The sequence below is a fragment of the Marmota marmota genome, unplaced genomic scaffold (assembly GCF_001458135.2).
Source record: "Marmota marmota marmota unplaced genomic scaffold, marMar, whole genome shotgun sequence".
NCBI lineage: Eukaryota > Metazoa > Chordata > Mammalia > Rodentia > Sciuridae > Marmota > Marmota marmota.
Window position 1 is genome coordinate 29,911,891 of NW_026000211.1, and position 21,455 is coordinate 29,933,345.

Below are 21,455 nucleotides of genomic sequence, written 5' to 3' on the forward strand. Positions count from 1 at the left end.
GACTAGTTTAAAACAGTAGCTACTTCCTTGTGGATGAATATAAGTAGAGAAAAGAGCAAAGGGTGGTTTTTCTTTGGGTTATGAAAGAAAAATAATAGCCTATGATCCAATTAAAAATAAATAAGAGCCAAGGTTCAGCCAATATGCCTCCAAAATCCAGAAAAGCTAGAATTATATTCTCAGAATGCACCTGTGGCTAGGAGGAACAAGAAGATTAGATGAGATATTACCAGAAACCAGCACAAATGTTTCATTATCCATGAAGGCTGGTGAAAATGGGCCACCAGGACAATTGAATTGGGATGGTTTCAAGAACCAGCCGCCCACAAATTCCAGTCCCTCAGTTCCTATTTCCCAGTCTGGCTAATCCCACATTTTCCCTACCATTATAAAGAATTTTGTCTCAGAGTACTCTTCTATCTTGCCTAGCAGTTTAACTTCCTAAACTCCCTCCATCACCCAGTTTACTGAACAACAGTTCATCCCAGTTATGAATACAGTTTTTTTTTCTCTCCTATGAGGATACTCAGCCCCACATAAACCCACCTTAAAAGATTCTCAACTCCAGCCCATTACAAACTCCCTGCTCTAAATGGTATGAATCATTATCATTAGGAAAATCAAGGCAGTCACATCAGCTCTTCCCTTGAAGAATTTTCCTAAAAGTACCATGCTGTAGGCCAAAATGGCTTGGGGCAGGAGAGGCTTAGGTAAAACTCGTGGTGGCATTCATACTTTGATCATTTCATTCTTTTTTGAGCTAGATGTCAAAGAAAGCAAACCCAAGTAAATACCAATATTCTGAGTTCCATTCTATTCTAGCTGTCGGCTTCTCTTCGTGGGTTTCTCTCTGACCTTGCTTTTGAAAATATTCCTCCCACTCTGAGTTCTTCCTACCTTTGTTCCTTGACTCTGTGCCCTTTTCGTTAGAGTTTTCTTTGTGTCCTGTTGGTGTACTTCATTCGCTATTCTCATCCTCCTTGGATCAGGGATGATATATTTTGTGCATTAAAATTACAGCAGAGAAAGTCCTTTGATACACCTCAAACTATGTGTCATGAAGGTGTCTTCTAAGGTCTTCCATGAGTATAGAAAAATGCCCATGAAAAGGTAAACATCAACTTGGGCTTCAGTTATCAGCTGCTGTCAGCTTTCTGGGAGCATTATATTATAAAGCCTGTCTACAAATAAACAGTGCATTTAAAGCTAGATTGCTTTATTATGGAGGAATAAATGCAGCTGTAGAAATTAGCAAAGATCTAATCAAGGAAAGCAGAGTCTCAGGAGAGTACCTCTCTTCTAGTTAGACCACTGCCTTCCCCTCAGGCAAGTGAGGGACAGTAGGGATGGTCCCCACTTTTCTCTGGCTCAGAATTCTGCCCAATCTCATGCTACCTAATCTGTTGTGCTGATTTGCCTGCATAGAAACAACAGAGTAAGCATGGGGTGGGCTCTCCCCAGTCACAGGGAAACTAATAATGGCGAATGCAACAAGAACCTTCCAGGGAAGCTAAGGTACAGGAAGCCCTTGGGTGAGTCCAGTAGTCATCTTCTACTATTTCATGGGCATATGTCCCACCTTGGAATCAGACTTTGAGTCTCCAGAGCAAGGGCCCTTTCAGTGCCCATGAAAGCTTGACTGATGAAAACAAAAATGACTGTTCCCCCTATGCTCACCCACCATCCACTCTGGGACCTTGTTATGACTGACTAGATTCTAAATCACTATGATATTTACATAATTTTCTGTTGGTTGCTTCTCTTTGTTTTGAGTTGGAAAGGGGGCCAGGATAGTACATTATCTGCTGAGTCTTCTGTAGATTGAGGGGAATCTTTTGTGTCTATCTTGGAAAGACCACGATAGTTAGTTGCTATGAGTCCAATAATGCTACAAAAGAAGGCTCATTTGCTTGCATCTAATATTCATGTAATAGTAGCATCAAAGGCTGCAGAGCGCAATAAACCTTTGATAGTGTCCTTGCAGATCATTTGCTGCTACCGTGAGCTCCCAGAAACTAGAAACAAGAACATGTCTGCACTGAAAATTCTAAAATAGCTCTATTTATATTGTTCTTATAATGAAAAGAGAATGTTTTACATTTCCCAGAAATTATTGTACATGTTCTCTTAATACCCAAAATGGTAAATGAGATGAAATGGGCACATTATACTTTGGGGTAATCAGTTCAAAGCTTTTTCAAAAAATATCCAGTCTAGTCTTTCTAGACCATGGGTTCCAATAGCACCCCTATCTATTGGATATGCAGAGTAGAGCCAAAGGATAGGCCTGACAAAAGCAAATAATACCTTTTCATGTCATGGGGAAAACATAAGATAATGTTTATAATTTTCTCAAATTTAAACTTTATTCCCATAAATTTTACTTAAATATTGCCTATTGCCAGTTTATAATGGCTAAGACACAGGGTCAAATGAACAAATGGCCAAGTGGTAAAAACTATTTGCAGAAAAGGGGTGTTTTGATTGTGGCAAATCAAGCCTATATGCCAGATCTAGTGGGAAAAGGAAGTTTTGTCTATGAATATAAGGATATCTCAGGGCTCATAAGAGCAAAGTGGAGCTGGGTCAGACACTATCTCAGCTTCTTCACATCTTCATTCTCCTTTTTCTTTTCAACTGGCTTATTTTGCTAACTAGTCTACTCAGAACACAGCTGCCCAGATCTCCCCAGGTACGTGTTAACTGCCTACTATATAAACTGCCTCTTTCATCATACTTCCAAATACCTAAAAGAGAAAACCTTATGGGCCCAGTTCAGATCAAGTTTCTATCCCTAGTCAAATAAACTATCATAGGTATCTAGCAACGAGGCCACACAATATCAGATGGTCACAAGAGGTCCAACTTGTAATTTGAGCATTAGGGCAGGGCAGTTCCAAGGGAGGGAGATGGTGGTGAGAGGCTGCATGATGTCCCAAAAGAAAGGTATTACCTGGGAATACAATGTGCCAGTGCTCCAGCACACCATGAGAACTCCATGGATCCTAGCTGAACACCACTAAGATGCAGTGAGGAAATACAGAGAAATTTTCAAATGTTCTCTGGAAACACTGTAATTGTTTTTCCTTAGACCACAGAGGAACAGAGAAGGGTACCTTTCTAAAGTATCTCATTTAATCCTATAAGATGACCTGATAAACTCTGTTTTGCAGATAAGAGGCTCAAAAAGGTTAAATATCTGGCACAAGGACATCCAGCTAGTAAATGACAGAGCAAAATCCAAACCCAAAATCTGACTCCAAACCCCTAGTTATGATCCAATCATTCCTCTGTATGGTTTTACAAATGAGCCCAGAGATAAGTCTCCCCTGATCAGATAAATAGCCTGGACTCAAGATAAGCATTTATACAAAAGCTGACTGTCATTTTCTGTGACTGTGGCTTCTCCTGGGCCTCACTTTGGAAAGGACTAATTCACCCAGCCCAACCTACAAGGGTTCTGGCTGTAGCACAAAGCTCCTCAGCATCCCAGAGTCAGAAGCCCCACCCATCTCCACTTACCCCTGCAAGTACCTGCCCCAGCTACCCAGCTCCAACACTCAGGTCGCCCCCAGGTCAAACACTTCAGCCCCAAGTTACTTCTAAATTGTATACTGTTCAAGTGCTATCAATGCCATTTTCCTGTTACTTTTTGTTTTTGTTTTTTGTTTTGTTTTTACAGTTCATTGCTCATCCTAACTGTCAGCAGCAATTGCTTACCATGTGGTATGAAAATCTCTCAGGCTTATGTCAAGAGTCTATCACTGTGAAATTTCTGGCTGTCTTTGGAGTCTCCATAGGCCTCCCTTTTCTCGCCATAGCCTATTGGATTGCTCACTGCAGCAAGGTACAGACTGCTTAAGGTGCATGTCGTTTGCAGTTATTTCTTCTCTCTTAGCATTACCAGAAGTTCATGTTATTCAAATCAACACTGATCTTTTCCCACTATTATTGAAGGATAATAGTCCTGGGCTGGGGATGTAGCTCAGTGGTAGAAACCTTGCCTAGCATGAGAGTAGGCCCTGAGTTCTAGCCCAAGAACCAAACTAAATTTTAAAAGATAATAGTTCTAAGATATCTAGCAAATGTAGAAAGTCACATAAGAGGGAAAATGTTAAGACCTGGTTTTTAATCATCATTTTTAAAGAGAGAAGAGCAACAAAATGGGAAATTTTAAACATGTGAGGAAAAATCTAAATGGATGCATAACAGAACAGAGAAAGAATAAAGGCACTTTTCTTCTTCTAATTATGCAATGTGCTAAGCATGTCCTCCAAACCCACAGTACAATCATCATAATTATGGTAATAGTAATAGCCAGCACTTATTGAGTACTTTTTCTTTGCTAAGTCCTTTTCATGGACTTTTCTCAATTACATTATAACATATATGCTTCATTGAAGTCTGTTCAGAAGTGAGAAATAACTAGCAGGCTGAGAATTAAATTGCAGCTCATTCTGGGGCACTGCAGACCCATTGCCACATTGTTCTTGTTTTCCTAGCCTCCTTGATGATGTTCTGGCCCACATGGGCAATTAATTAGGTTACAAGAGAAAAAAGTGCAAAATATTACCTCAAAAAGTGCAGGGCTGGTTTTTAAGAAAGTATGTCAAGGGACAACCGAAGACAAGAGGAATGGTATCTGCAGGTTCCAAATTATCCCACTGCCTGTTCTATCACCACCACCCCACGGTAGCCCAGCCATTTGGTCCAAAGCCACAGAAAGAACCAGTACTCCAGCTCAGGGCAAGAGTTAGTGTCTAGAAAACCAAAGCATGCAGAAATTTTAAAATATGTTTCATGGGTTTAATATTGTTTTCAAAAGTTCCAAAGCGACATTTATCTAGTGATAGATTTTTAAAGAAATTAAGGTAATCAACACTCGAGAAAATATGACTACAGGGAGATTAGTTCCACAGGAAATTTGATCAGCTAATGTGCTTAATAAAAATGTCACTAGTGAGGTGACCCTCTTGTCAAGTCCATTTATAGAGAACTCAGTCCAGAATAAAAGGTCTGAGGCTCCAGGGGTGCAGAAGAGGCCACCTAACCAGGCAGGCAATCATTTGACTGTCTCAGAGTCAGTTAGGAATCATAGAGGGAGGCCAGGCCTCAAACACCGTCTCCTATGGACAATATTGAAAATAAAAGCCAAATACTGAGTGTTCACAGAATTTGACCTTATATTTATTGAGAATTCTGTTTCTACGGTAGTCTCATGCTATGTACTTCTAAATAATAATACATATGTAGATAAAACCACTTTTGTTCTGAATTTTATTATGGACAAAAAAACTCAGAAAACAAAAAGAAACTAAGCAGATTTAGAGCTGGACTAGAGCTGGTCATTGGTTGCAGGCACGTGTTTTGATGCTGGGATCATCTAGTATGTAGTGGAAATTGGATCCTGGCCTTTAACCAGAGACTGCATGGATAGAGACACTTGCGTATGCTCTCTCTGAGCCTCAAAACTGATTCTAGGCTTTTCAATAATTAAAATAACAACATTGTGGAGAAAATGCTGCCAATCCTCACTTTGCTACAAAGCTAACTAGTCAACAACAGCAAATTGATTTGCCTCTGCCTGCCTGGTAGCATGGAAAACAATTCAGAAAAAAAAAAAAACGATATTCCAGCTGCTGATGAATTTTTTTTAGCTTTTTGGTAGGTTTGAGAAGAATCTTTGCAAATATGCATATAAGACCCACCAAAAATGTATATAGTACAGGAAGGGTATTCTGGAATTTCTAAGGCCCAGTCAATCCAGGAAATTGATACCACCCAAAGGGCATAAGGGTCATATCTGTAGCAGTCTACTGGAACATTCTGGAGGAAATGATTACAGGAAAGTTTGGCCCATGACTGGGGATTTCTCTCCTTTGTTCAAATATTGTTTGATTTATATTTGATGCTCCCAAAACTTCCAGTTAGAGTAAAATTTAAAGCATTCAAGATAAACATGGGCTGATCATTAAGTACTTGTCATTTCTGTGTACTTTGTAAATTCAGGTCTGAGCTAAATGCAGGGGTTGGGGCTTGTTGGTGGCTGAGTGACAAGTCTTCATCTGTGGTATTAAGATGACTCTTCGTGTCATCGTTCATAACAAGGAAAGATTGCCTCATTAAAGAGCTTTCAAACATGCTGAGCTTTTCAAGAGTTAGTCAGGTCTCTTTTAAATTTCCCTTGAGGGTATTCCCTGAGCTGCTCAGGGCCACCTGTTGAGATACACTATACACACATTACACATTACATAATTCATTGCTTGCATCAATCCTGTGCAGGAGGTACTATTTTTTGTCTCCATTTTACTGAATAAACTAAGACAGTAACAGTTTAAGCAACTTGCCAAAAACCTATGGAGCTGTGATTGAAACCTGGGATCTCTGACTCCAGAAATATTCCCATAGCCACTACGTATACACACACATGTACACACACACATGCACGCACATAATTCTCTGGTTACATCAACAGTATTATGACCTTCAATGCCTACTGTACACATCTTAACCTTAGACTTGATTTGGAATGTTAGAGCTGGAAGGAGTTTTCTAGAAAGGAGAAAAGAAAACCTCTAAAGGATAAACTCTATTCTTTTCTTTTCTTTCATTAAAAGTCTCACCGTGTAAATTCCATTATCACTCAGCACCTCTTCAGCCCACAGAACAAACTGTGACTTCACATTAAAATGTGTGTATATTCTGATTAGAGACACCTAAATGAATACTTCCCTCAAAAGGAGAGATTCCTAATCCATAGGTTAGATATTTTGAATAAGAATTTAGAAGAAGCATATTGAGGAATCTACCAGTAATTTAACCAGGATCTTTCTAACATTTAGAACAACTAGACTTTAAAGAAGTACATGTTTCTTTTTGGAATGATTCCAAAGTTTGCATCTGTTCAACTTTCCAACTTATAAACTGAGCCCTTATAAACTGAGCTTGAGACCATTGGCATCTGGCTGAAAGTGAGGATGACATTTGGTGAGGGAGACTCTGGTGGTATAAGACTAGAAAGAGGTATAGGAAACATTCTCCTTGTGATCTACTAAAACCATGGTCATAGGTTACTTTCTTGGCATAGTAGACCCCCAGACCACCAGGTGCTTACACTAGTGGTTAAGGTCAATAGTCCAGTTTCATGGAACAAATTTATACCAACCAGTAAATGCAGGTGCCAATCCCTGAGGATCTGTGAATGTAACTTTTTTGGAACCAGTTCGAGGGCATACTCAGTTGCTCTCAAATTCATATATTTCTCAGAGTAAAAGAATGGTGCCCAGGAAGTCTGAGGCAAGCCAGAGACTAGATTCTACAGACATATATCTTCTGTGATGTTCTCAGCTCATAAGGTCCTAAGCTGCTTTCAGCACGTTGTCAGACTCACAGGTTCTGCACTGCAGGTAGAATGGACAACTACATTTGCCAAAGCTCTAACATCCATTTTAAAAGTCGTGACCTGACCCAGTTTTAATGATTCCATAACTAAAAGTTGTTGGCACATATTGGTTGAATTTATTTTTCTTTTGGCCCATCTGATGGTCTTGTGAAGGGGAACATTTTCTCCAAGGGTAATTTGCTTCAAAAATTGTCTTAATGTGTAAAATAAGAAATTTTACACAGAAAGAAAAAGAAAGCCACTATAATAACTGGATTTCATCTGACCTTTGTCAAAATTTTACCAGGTAAAAAGATGCATTTGTCTCAGAAAAACAAAAAGAAAAAGAAATCAATTCCTAGTCTCACTTTTCTTCACTATGACCTAGATCAAGTGGGCACTGAGCCCAGGGTAAACTTCCAAATCACCACAGGGTGTTATCAGGGTTTTTTAATTACATTTTGCACTAATGATTTATACACACTCATCATCTGCCATAGGATACCAACTTGAAAGAGGTAACAAAAGGAACATAAATCTCTAGTACCAAGGTCTTCTAGGGAATCCCAAGGTCAGCTTGTATTTAGTCACAAATGTATTCAATCAGATGCCTCACCTGGATGAGAAGATGGAAAGGTGTACCCCAGATCAACAGAAGACACTATGTATAGTCCATACACAAAGGGTCAGGAAAATTGGCTGACAATCCCTTAAGAGCTGTGTCTTTGTCCAAGTGTTCCATCTTTTTCTGACATTCCTGTGGATCTGTTGTGATATACAAGATATGGGGATACCTTGCCCTCTCTTTGCCTCTCCCACTCTCCTCCTAAGGTCTTTTAATATCTTCCATTATTACTGTGTCCTGAATGAAGTTGTGACACAATAATAAGAAACAATGTGAAGACTATTTAAGGATATCTCCTGGGTATACCAAAATATTCCACAGTCCTGATTGGGAAATGGGGATAACATCATTAGCTAAAATGCTGAGATTTTCAAAATGGATATATAATATCATACAAATAAAATTAGACTTGAATTGATTCATATATTTACTGAATTTATGTGAGATATTTTTATTAGTCCTTTCATTTAGTTTCTGCCTTCTGAAATTAGTACATCTGCCTGTTGCCAAAACTATACTACTATTTTTGTAAATAACAAAGATAAGCATTACAGTTTATACAAATTTCATTTGTAAGATATTTGTGGGCCTTTGATTATCAGCTAAGCAACTCTTTACATTTCTGAAGTTATTTCAAATATCATACAACAATATGCACGTGAACTCAAGTAACTTCTAACACAATCAGGGATTCCCTTTGTCTGTATCTGAGATACAGGGTTTTTTTTTTAAAAGATAAAAGCAGCTTCTTAAAAATATTGCAGGGCTGGGCATGGTGGTTCATGCTTGTAAACCCAGCAGCTTGAGAGGCTGAGGCAGGAGGATCACAAGTTCAAAGCCAGCTTCAGTAAAAGCAAGGCACTAAGAAACTCAATGAGACCCTGTCTCTAAATAAAATATGAAATAGGGTTAGGTATATGCCTCAGTTGCTAAGTGCTCCTGAGTTCAATTTGCAGTAATATATATATATATATATATATATATATATATATATATATATATATATATATATTGCAGTTGACACTTCAATGTCATCAGACTCATAATAAATCATGTTATATGAAAGACTAGAATTAAAAGAAGATGATTATCATACTGAAGCACATTTAAAGAACATTATCAGGGCATCTGATTTACAAATGCTATGTTGAACATAGTCATAATTAGAAAAATTTTACCTAGATAAGCCCCCGTAATTGATTTTCTGTTGTACCAATACTCTAGCTCCTGTGTGACATTTCACTCTAGGACTCCTGAATGAGGCAGAGTGTGAACATCAATTAATCAGTCACAGATTATAACTGAATATCTTCTCTGGAGAAGGAGCTGAGCTTCAGAAAATAGTTCCCTCTTAACTCTTGTCTTATTATCATACCTGGATGGGGGCTAAGGTTTGGTGCTTAAATGAGGGTGACAACAGTGACCAGGAAGAGATGCAAGTAAGTTTATTAATAGGGATTCAGCAAGGACTCAATGTATAGCCCTTCACAGAAATAACATCATGTGAATTCAGCCCTCAAAGATCTAAATGATCTTTGGGTGGGACACCCTGAGATCTTCTGAGAAAATGTGACCAAAACTTGCTCCCAAATAGGGCAAATTTTGGACCATTTCAGACTCATGTGGAATGAAGAATTAACACTAGGCCATAAGAAAAACTTGAATAAATTTTAAAATAATAGCATAGTCTATGTTCTGTAAATAAGCAATAGTAAAGTTAGAATTTTTGAAAGCAGGAAAAAATAAAGTCCTACTTGTATGGAAAGAAAATAATACCTAAGTTGAAAATTAAATCAAAAGAGAATTTCAAAATATGCATAATTACCAATGAAAGTGTTCAGTGTCAAGTTTTGTGGGAACACAGTTAAAGCAGTACCTAGCAGGAAATATACAGATTTTTAAAAAGTTAATCAAGATAGAAGAAAGGTTGAAAACTATCTAATCATAAATCCCAATTAAACAGCAAAAGAGCATACCTCAAATATATCTTTTGAAATTGTATATTCTATTCAGACATATTATTTTTTTCCAGATCTGAAGGACATAAAAATCATATCCATTCAAAAACAAGAGTATCTATGCAATCAGATGTAACATGATGACACATCACTGTGTTCCATTCCTTTCTATTAGACCCTCTAAGACTGTTAAATAGAAAAAAATGAGGTCAGTATTAAATAGATTTGGTCAAGCAGCATCTCAAATTTATATATAAGAGAAAACACTGTCTGGGCTCAGTTAGTAGTCTGTCTAAGATGGAAAATTCTCTGGTTAAACTCTGGTTTGATGAAATCAATGTTTTAAAGAAAGACCTACACCCACCTAGAGCTGCCAGTTTAACACATCTTGTGCACATTTTGTTTTCAGCTAGGACAAACTGTGAGGATCCCTTTCATGAAGTTTGTAACCCATGCAGTTTTTTTTACAATCTTCTTGGGACTGTTAGTGGTAAATGCATCCGACCGAGTTGAAGGTGTTAAAACCCTGCCCAATGAAACCTTCACAGACTACCCAAAACAGATCTTCAGAGTGAAAACTACACAGTTCTCCTGGACAGAAATGCTCATCATAAAGTGGGTCTTAGGTAAGCAAGTTGCTCTTTCTTTTTGTTCTCCCCCTCCCCGCCAATTATAATAGGCCATTATTAAACTCTGATTTCTGAACTCAACCTCCCATCATGAATATACTCTTGGCAGACAAAATAGCAAGTGGATGACCAACAAGAAAGTCAAAGTCAGCTTTTATGTGAGCTCGTGTTTAAAATGCACAGGCTTGTAAAATAACTCCCAATTTTGAAAGGAAATGTTTGGGGAAATTTTTGTAAAGTATTTTTCATTAAAAATGTATTAAAAATGATTGAAAAGTGGTTTGCATGGGAAACCTTATTTTGATCATTTAAAAATAGTCTCCTGAAAGCCTTAGGAAATCAAGTTCTGCTTCTAAAAAAGGATATAAAATTGTATAGTTTAAAAGATATTTTTGTTATTGCAGATACATAAAATCTTATAATAAATATAAGTCTACAATTTAGAGGGTAACATTTTCTCATTATTTGTGTTAGAGGTTTATTTTGGTTCACACTTTTGGAGGCTAGGAAGTCCAAGATAAGGCAGCTGCATCTGCTTGACAGCCTTGTGCTATGTCAACTTGTGGTGGAAAGTGGAAGGGCAAGTGGGCATGCACGAAGGAGAGAAAACACTAGGAGCAATGTCACTTTTATAAAACTTCACTCTCACAGTACCTAATCCACTCCCACAGAGCAAGAACCCACTCATGTGAGAAAGCATCAGTTCACTCATGAGGACCCCATAACCCAAACACTTAACATGGGGCCCCATCTCCCAATACACTGGGGATCATGTGAGTTTTTAACCATACTCAATCATAGCTGTTGACTTCCATTAAAGAGTGGGGCTGCAGTGTAGCTCAGTGGAGGAGCACTGCCGGGCATGTGTGAGGCCCTGTGTTGAATCCTTAGTACACTACAAGGGCAAAATACTAAAGAGGGTTTTACTTTATTTGGAAAGGATATTTGCACATCATTTTCATTCCTTTCCACTCCTTCTTAGAGTGGATCTGGAGAAGCTAAGGATTGTTTACCTTTGTATTATGGAGATTCACTTCTGAGGTCTCTACTGAAAGTCCTGGTGGTCAGTAAAGACTCTCAGCTCTTATGGTCAGAGCTCTAGAAACTGTCCAACTTATAGCTCCCTGACTGTTGTCTTTGGAATCCACTTTTTGTTTTTATGACTTATTATTCAAGAACATTTAAATTCTTTAAATTTCTGGAATTTTTTTGTTTGTTTCCTTCAGGGAGTTTTGTTGATTGGCTTGCTTGCTTGCTTGTGTTTGCACAGTACCCTTCTCTCTGGAGCTCTGTCTGAGCTCTAATCTCAGCCTCTTCACTCAGTGAGACTGCCTGCTCTGTTTCTGGGCCCCCTCCTATGCCTGGCAGACTGGAATGTGCTTCCAGAAAGACAGCCAGTGTCCTCATATGACTTATCTCATGGTTCCCATTACTTAGGAATCACAGACTTATGCTATCTCCAATGTCTAAAAATAATTTTTCTTTTTTTCTTCAGTTATTGCAGAGTGGCTGGTAACAGAAATCAGGACGGTTTTTTTTTAAAGCATAACCAGAAAAACACTATCAGACTTAAAAGAAAATTAAAAATTTCTTAATGTCTTCATACATCCAATTAGTAAAAAATGCCTCTGATTGAGAGAGTTATGTTGAATAAGTAACAGCATGACTTGCTTCCTTTTTTCCTTCAGATCTCTGTTCACATTTCACCTCTCAGAGTAATTGAGCAAATAGGAGCAGGTACACTTATCCCCCTTCTCTGATAAGGTAAGAAGCATTCTAGGCAGAAGGAACAGTATATGTTAAAGCCTAGAATCCAAAACAAGCTGGACATGTTCAAAGAACATCATGCAGACTAATGTGGCTAGAATACATAAATACAGAGGAGAAAAGTAGAGATGAAGGCAGGAGAAGAGCTTTGCAGAATTCTGGGCACAGAAATAACATCGTGTGAATTCAGTAAAGAGTCAGTGACTGCTGTGTTAAGAACAGATGATTGTGGGACAAATAGCAGAAGCAACAGACCAGTTAGGAAGCCACGGCAATTATCCAAGTGGTAAATGGTTAATGTAAGGGGGCAGGAGATGGTGATTATATTTTGAAGGTAAAATCCAATAATATTTACTATTATATTATATGTGGGATATGAAATAAAGAGAGAAAAGACAATTCCAAGTATTTTAGCTCAAGCAATAGGATAGCACAAAGCCATTTACTAAGATAGGAAAAGACAAAAATCAGTTTGGACAGGGAAGAGAAATGGAAATCAAGACTTCAGCTTGAGATCTATGTATTAGACATTTAAGAGTAAACATCAAGTAACAAATGGATATATATGTCTGAAGTTCAGAGGAAAAATGAGTCTGGAAACAAAAAAATTTGACATACCGGTATATTTACGTAAATTATATGAGATAAAATTCACTTTAACTATAGACAGATGAACTGAGGATCAAGCCAATGGTTTAGGTATGGAAAGATGCGAAGTATACAGAAAAAGAGATGAGGTAAAAGGATAACCAAGAGACCTTCTTCACAGACTTCTGGTGACCCAAAAGTAACTATATCAAGAACCAGGGAGTGATCCTTTATGTCAGACACTGCTGATGGATCAAATAACATGAGATCTAAGGACAGACCATCAGCTTTGGAGGCAAAGTTCCTGAACAGGTGGAGCAATGAGATCCAGGGTCCAATTAGAGTAGTTGGCCTTAACAGGAACATGGAACCTTCATTTATTGTAACAGGAGGGAGGGTGAAGGCATAGTGCAGATAGTGTGTTGGGATGCAGTGATGGGAACATGTAGATGTTCTTTTCTGATATTTTATCCATTTTTCTCAATAAATATGTTTTAGTTATCAAGCATTTGCATTAATCATTTAGTTATTAAGGACTATGTCAGGTACTAAGGAAGCAACTATAAATAAAAAGTAGTATTATCTTGTTCTAAATATCTTCTAGAGCTCTTTAATTATGACAAAAATAATCATGATGAACTTTAAGAGATAACCTTTGTGTTCATACAAAAGGATCTTTTTGCTGGTCCATTGTGAGATCTAACATGTATCTAATCCACTCTCTGCTCAGAAGTAGCAGAGCATAAAGTTGTACCAGACCCCTGCTGATGGCATCTTAGAATTCTGTTCCAAGACACTGCCAAGAAGGCCTTGAATCAGTTACAAAGACAACTGCACAAACCTCTCTCCCCATGACATATCACACTCATAACTGTAGTACTTCATACAGACTGGTTATGAAAAGACCCAAGTCATTGTTCCCTCTTTGCCAGAATCAGTTGTAGAATTGAAGAGAAGCTTAGGACCCAACAAGTCCAAACTGCTCAATGCAGGGGTGGACATTTTAGCCATAGGAAGGTGAATGACCTTATTCAAGTATTTCAGTTTCTGCCATTCCCACTCACATGTCTCAATATGTTCTCTGCACAAGAGTTAAAGTGATCCATTTAAAAGGTACCCAAGTCTTGTCACTTGACCTCAGAAACTCTTCAGTAGTTTCCCATCTCCCTCCATATGACAACTAATGTTATCACACAGCCTATGGTGCCCTCAACTCTCTGCCCCATCTCTATGGTTCCTCCTGCCACATTTCCTCTCACTCACCCTGTCTTAGGCCCACTGGTCTCCTTGCCTCACTTCTTCTGCCTCAGAAGTCCTGACTAGGCTTGGCCCCTGTGCCTGGAGAGTTCCTCCTGCAGGGAGCTGTGCAAGTCACTCCTTACTTCCTCAGGTCTTTGCTCAGAAGTTCCCCTTCTGAAAATAAGGCCTTTTTTGAATCAACCTGTTTAAAATTGCAAGTCTCCCTACCCTACTTCCTCCTCTTCTGTTTTTCCTCCCTTCTCTGATTTTCTTCATAATAGTTACCACCTCTGACAAGACTATATGTATGCTCACTGTTTCTTGTCTAAATTAACATTATTATTTCTGCAGTCACACAGATTTGCAGCTGCTCTTGTCATCTTCTATTTAATTGCAGTCCTCTCTCCATATGGACATTTAATTTTCTCAATGACTTCTTTCAGTGGCCACATAGAGTGCAGTACTCTACAATACTCCCCAGCCTCCTCCTATTGAGCATATAGATTATTCCTCTTCTGCTGTATCATTTCACAGGATGGTTAAACCCAATTAGAAATATGTTCTTCCTTCACTCCAAATGCTTTTCATGGTCATCAGCAGAATTTTAGAAACTTCTGTCAACCCAAGATATGTAAAGCATGGGGTGGAGAGGTTAAGGCCACACAGAGACTAAGAATATATAGCCAGCAGGGTAGAAGAAAATCCAGGAGGACATAACATCAAGGATGTCAAGTAAGAAGCATGACTGAGTAAGGAAGGACAAATTTATTGGTAGGCACATATATTCTGTAGAACTGTATATTTGTAGAGTATTACGTGAACCAGAGACTATCACTCCTTCCAGCCTGAAGAATCCCCAACATCAGTGTCTTATGTTTATTACCTGATTACACGCAGTGACTCTAGAGTAGTTGAAGAACTTATAATAAGCTTCTCAACTGGAGCATGTATCTCTAGAGATGCTCATCAGGGGAGTATATAAAATGTTAGTAGTTCCCAGAAAGCCATTACAGGCTTGGAGGTCAGGAAACCTCGCCTAATGTGATTCCTCCATATAGGAATAGAATCATTTCACTCTGCTCAAATCTCCTAGAAAAGCTGGCAGTGTATTCTTAAACAGATGCTACAGTACTGAACACTCAATTGGAATGAGATGTAAATGTCCAGTTCAGTAGCAAAACAAAAAAGTGTTAGGGGAATGAGCTTGGTACCAGGTGTCAGGAAGCCCAGTCTTGACTGTGTCCCCCTCTCTTTAGTGGCCTTGCCTCTCTGGATTTCAGTTTCCACATCTATAAAATATGAAAGTCTAGCTATTGCCTCACCCAAACCCACCTAGGATTATAAACTCTGAGGGCAGTGTTACATCTTAGCTCCAAAATCACACTCTTAGGCTTCACCAAGAGTAAAACTGTAAAGTCATGTGCACTGAGTTATTTTAACAGTCTCAGCTTACATCTAGGTAAGTTTTCCTAACAAAATATCCCAAACAATTTTCCAAAGTGTATTCCAGAAAGCCAGACCATGTGGCTGCCCTGCATATCACATTTAGGGGCTTCCTAGGCACTCAGAATGAACCCCAGTTTCCTTAGCACTGCCTAAAAGAGAGCTTTTCAGTAACTTCACCTGAAGCTACTGCCTGACCCTTGAATCTTATGGAGCACGTCAGTTCCCTGGAAAGACCCACTCCCCCTTATGTCTATGGCTATCACCTGGAACATTTTGCCAGCCCTTGCCCCTTCACCTAGTTTACCACTTGTCCCTCGCCCTAAGTTCCCCTTCATGAACTCACACCTTCACTGAGTCAATGGATATGTGGTATGCCAAGGTCATTTGACTGTAATGTTGACTTTCCTGAACATTTTTCATTACAACATCTGTCACCATATAGCTCTGTGACCTGTGAACACATCTGTCTCCAGCACTAGACTTAAATTACTATGAAAATGTTACCAAAAGCTCAGTCCTTGTCCCCAATGCCAATCTAATAACAAGGACACAGATTTGAGGAAAAAGAAGTTTTATTTCTTACCTAGCAAAGGAGAAACACAGTGGACTCTTGTCCTAGAGACAACAATTCTGCTAATCAGAAGGAATAGGGCCTTTCAAAGAGGTGATTAAAAGGCTACATTACAGGTGTCCTCTGTTAAGTCACTTGTTAATTTGGGAGGCAGTCATTTCTGAGATTTCTGGTGCAATCCCCAAAGTCTAGATTATGTTGCTCCTATGGTGGATGTGTATTCAAGGACAGATAAATCCATCTAAAATGGGGAAGAAAGGTAAATCAGTTTCCCAGAAACTAAGATTAGGCATGGGGAGAGATTAAAGAGGAGCAGGGAGAGAGGAAAAGAACAAATCATGTCCAGTCTAAAAATGAGTTGCCATGGTAGAATGGCAAGGGCTATATTCAAAGAATTAAAGTCAACCACTATTACAAAAGACTACCATTATGTTGATTGTTGCATCCCCAGAATGGCGCCTGGCACAGAAGTGAAAGTCAACATCTGGTCCATGGATAAGTGAGTTGATGACCCATCAGAGTAAGCTTGTACTTAGTGAAAGGCATAGTGAAGTCAGCACAGTGGACAACAAGAAGCCTGGACTGCCTGTGTGACTTTGCACAACTCACTTGCTACCTTTATATATGAGTTTCCTCACCTGTAGAGTGGAGATAATCATAGTACTATCTATTCAACTAGTGTGAAGATGTAGTGTTTATAAAGTGCTTAGCACAGGACCTGGTATCTAGAAGGAACTCAATAATTGTTGGCTGCTATAATTAGAAAAGAAGACAAAGAAGAGAAGGAATTTTCTTAGGACATTTTTAAACCCTGAAAGTGTGTAAGATCCAGAGATTTTCCAAAGGACTGGTTATTGAGATAGTGTTTGGATATTAGGGCCTGTGGATACAGAACTCCCAGGCATATTTGCCCTCCTGTGAGTTCACAGAACCTCGGTATCCTGGACCAATGATAAGAAATTGGCCTGAGGGAACACAAAAGCAAATGTGGGGCCCTGAGATGGAGAAGAGGAACCCCTGGGAGCAATGACCATGTAAAGACTGGGCATATTTAAGCCACACAGGACTTCAAAGTGGAGCCCTTCTGAATGCCATCTGAGCCTGGATGGAAGTAAATGTTTTTTTTAGCTGTCAAAATCCATCTCCACAGCCTGCAGGCCATTATTCAGAAGCAATCTACATCAAGCTACTCATTTATCCTGAGGCTTCCTGGCAAGTCCCAGCCTTTTCCTTGGCCAGGCCCCCTTCTTATTTATCTCAGACCTTGTTCTCTGAGCTCTAGGCATCCCTAAGTGATGAGAATTTGGCCTGGAGGAGGTTCAAGTGCCCAGTATCCACAGCCCTTGAACTCTTGGGCTCTGGATACTTTGATTGGCATGCTGGAGGCAAAAGACCCGGAGGCTCAGCTCCTGTATCAAATCCTAAACTACCCTTGGCAACTTGGAAGTAGGGGGCCTCATTTCACTCACTAAAGTAGTTAATTTCACACATTTCTTTTTTCATTAAGCGTTTCTGCTGCTCAAACACTTGGGCCTGTTACTTTTACTTATGGCCTTGGAATAATTTAAATTAGTCTGGGTAAGTTAATATATAAATCTAGGAAAACTGATGCAGACATTTGACCATGGAGAAAGTGATTTGCAATGCCCAATGAGGTGTTACACTACCCATCAGGAAAGTCAGTTTTCTGTACATAATTTGCATTTCAGATTCAAATAGCTTTTAATTATTTGAAGTTACTCCAAAATCTCAATTCATTCATTTTACAAATATAAAATCTGGGTCCCACAGCAAATCAAGGGACTTATCAAAAGTCACACTGTCATTAAATATTGAAGCTATAACCTGACCCCAGGATTTCCTAAATCAAAGCCAATCGCTCTAAGTGATAGTCTGTGATTCTCCTAAGGCCCAACTAAAAGCAATTTCACTAAAACAATAGGAATTTTAATTTGGAGGTAGAGGAAAGCAATAAACATTTTCTAGCCTGTAGTGGTTTTTCTAATAACATTTTTAAAAGACCTATTTGAACAGGCAAAATGAAAGTATATTTCAGTGTTTTAAGAAAATTATGATTTCATTGAATTATCATGCAAATTTTGAGAGGGTATGCTTTAGAAGTAGCTTTGTTAAAGCAGGGTGGAGGGATGGAGAGGGAGGGAGGCAGGGGTTGGGAGAAGTCTTGTAAACAGACTTGTAGTGTTTTGGGATATTTCCTATTGTGGGAACTCCAATTTGATATTCAGCACACAAAGCCATGACTCTTCTCTAAACAACTGCACTCAAATTATTTTTTGCTTAGAAAAACATTTCAATTCTTTTTATTTTATGGGCCATTTCCACTAGAAAAAGGAAAAATTCTGGCAAAAACAGTTTCTGTTCAGATTCCCAGAAGAGTATAGGCAATCAGCTCATCACTCACACACGACCAGAGTTGGGCCTATGACCAAGTCAGTCGGACTCTGGCTATGGTAGTGCCACCATCATCCTCTGTCTGCTCAAGCATCATCTTTGACTCCAGGCTTTTCAGCAGCTGAACTCTCAAAGACCACTGTATTTGAAGTGTAGGGAAAAGAAGAAAAGTAAATAAGCAAATGACTGGGGGTGGAACTGTTGGGGACTGATGGGTAGACCTGGTCTGCTGGAGTGCAGAATGTATGGAGATAGAGGAGGATCGAAAGGTTCAACAGTCTAGCTTTGGAATTTGGATGTTAAATAAGGACTACATTGCAGGTGTTTGAAAAGGAAATGTAACCATAATGTTACCTGTACTTCATGAGGTAAGAGAATGGAGCTGAAAATCAAAAGGCAGGAAGGATCTGAGAGTCTACCAGAGAAGGATGTGCAGAACTACTGTGATCACTGATGACAGCCAGAGGAGTCAGAGATGCAGTAGAGAATACTGGGCAATGGAGGGACAAAGTGAGGATGGGAAGCATAGGGAGGCCAGCTTGGAGTAGTTGGTATTTCTGCCACTGGCAAGATAGTCACTAACAGCAGTCTCCACAGGGTGGGAATTCAGCTTTGAAGCTCTTAAGAAGAAGTAGGAAGATAGTCACCTGACACATATTTGCAAAGTAGCTACAGTATTAGTGCAGATCTAAAAGAATACCCACCAAAGTATTAGCCCAGGCCACCTTACAGGGATGAACTGGAAGAGGGATGGGGGAACTATTAACATAGTTTATGCCTTTAAAATCCAATAAATTATTTTTCAAAAACCAATAACTGAAAACTAAAAACTAATTGTTTTTTTTAATAACTAATAACTGCTAAGTGGGGTGGCTTATGTCTGAAATCCCAGCAGCTTGAGAGGCTGGGGCAGGAGGATGGCAAGTTCAAAGCCATCCTCAGCAATTCATCATGGCCCTAACCAACTTAGCAAGACCCTGGCTCAAAATAAAAAATAAAGGGCTGAGGATGTGGCTCAGTGGTTAAGCATCCCTTGGTTCAATTCCTGGTACCAAAAAACACCTAATAAGCACATACTAAAGCTCATTGAAATAGTTACAGAAATATAGAGGAAAGCATTCTAATCTGTAAATTAGAAAAACTTGGTTTTAGGTCATATGTGGTACCTTAAGAAATTCCTAGATTCAGTTTCCCTACATTTAATCAATGACTGAATGATCCCTTAAGACGTCTACCATGTGTAAATGTCAGCAATCATATTTCCCCTATTATGCCTCCAATAAACTATCAACGGTTAAGAACTCTTTCCTCTCTTCCAAAAAAGAGGATTGTCTGTAAGGACAGGGACCATTGAGGTGTCTTCTCCCAAACTGAGGATCTCCTGATTCTAAGCCTTTCTTTGAAGGCACATTTCCGTTTGCTTCTGGTCATCAACATTCCTAGCGCCAAAGAGTTGACCTTTTCTATCATATCTCGGTTCCCTCCGTGCCCTCTTGTGGTCACAAATGCCAAAGAATCTGAAAACCGGGCCTGGTCCTCTCCCCCTCATGCAGGAATGATCTGGTCGGAATGTAAGGAGATCTGGGAGGAGGGGCCACGGGAGTACATGCTGCACCTGTGGAACCTCCTGGATTTCGGGAGGCTGTCAATCTTCGTGGCCTCCTTCACCACACGGTTCATGGCTTCCTGAAGGCCAGCGAGGCCCAGCTGTACGTGGACCAGTACATGCAGGACGACACACTGCACAACATCGCACTTCCACCGGAAGTGGCCTACTTCACCTACGGTGAGTCTGGTTCAGCCTGGGTGCATCTGAGCCCCCGCCCTGGCCCTTGACTAGGACGGTGTCACAGCCTGCAATTTGCACTTTGGCCAATTTGGGTCTTGTGGACTGACAGCCAGGTCAGAGCCCCCCAGAGTCCCCCAAAATACCTCGTTCCTTCAGTGCAACCAGCTGAACAGAACGTGGAGTTAATTAGTGATTTAGAAATGCATCTTTCTGTATTAGGAAGAATGAGTTTGTTTTGGAAAGGTTGTTGGGGGCATTCCTGTAGGTTTTTGGTTTTGTTTTTTAAAAAACATTTTTTTCTGATGTGAATCCAGTCCTAAAAGGAATGTATATACCAAAAAATATTTCCTTCCATATTGGATCCCTGCTTTGTACAAAGATAAGGCCTTCTTTGCTAGTTCAAAAGTTCTTTCCTCAGGGATATAGGTCCTCTAAGTACCCTTTGAACCACAAAGCCATGTGGTTTGAAGCAGTAAATTGATATTTTAAGAATAATAATGATAATAGTTATTGCATCCATTTATTGAGGACTTACTATGGCCAGGAATTGTGTAGACATCTGACTCACATAAAATCCAGTCCTTGTAATAGTACTACAAAATCGATCTGTTGGGGGGTCAAGGAAGATGGCGGCGAGGGGAGTGCATTGCCCCCGTGTGCTGCTTCACTGTGTGGGAGTATGACAAGTCAGGACGGCTAAAGGATATCTTGTTAGGAATTTCCAGCAATAGTGGGGTGCTCCAGAACCTGGAGGAAGGATTTCCATCGCACGAGGATCGGCTACGGGGACTCAAATGCGAGAGGTTTGTCACACGGAGGGTAACACTGCTTATTCAGCAAATCGCCCCGCAGCTAGAGTCTGCAGCGCGCGCTGGGAAATGAGGAGATAGCGACGCAGGGATACAGCTCTGCAGTTTCTGCCAGCCGTGCAAGCACCGTACTCAGGGCTGAATTCTGGGTTCGAGATGGGGGAAGGAAGCGGTCCATCTCGGTTCTCCACACCGGTCAGACCACAGAGGAGGCCAGCAGCCACCATGTTGGAAAGCTGAT

At 39.7% G+C, this 21,455-nt stretch overlaps 1 pseudogene; it reads left to right on the top strand.

Moving 5' to 3' along the window:
* LOC107142569 overlaps positions 1–21,455 on the top strand; it is a 129,800-nt pseudogene that overhangs the window by 82,981 nt on the left and 25,364 nt on the right.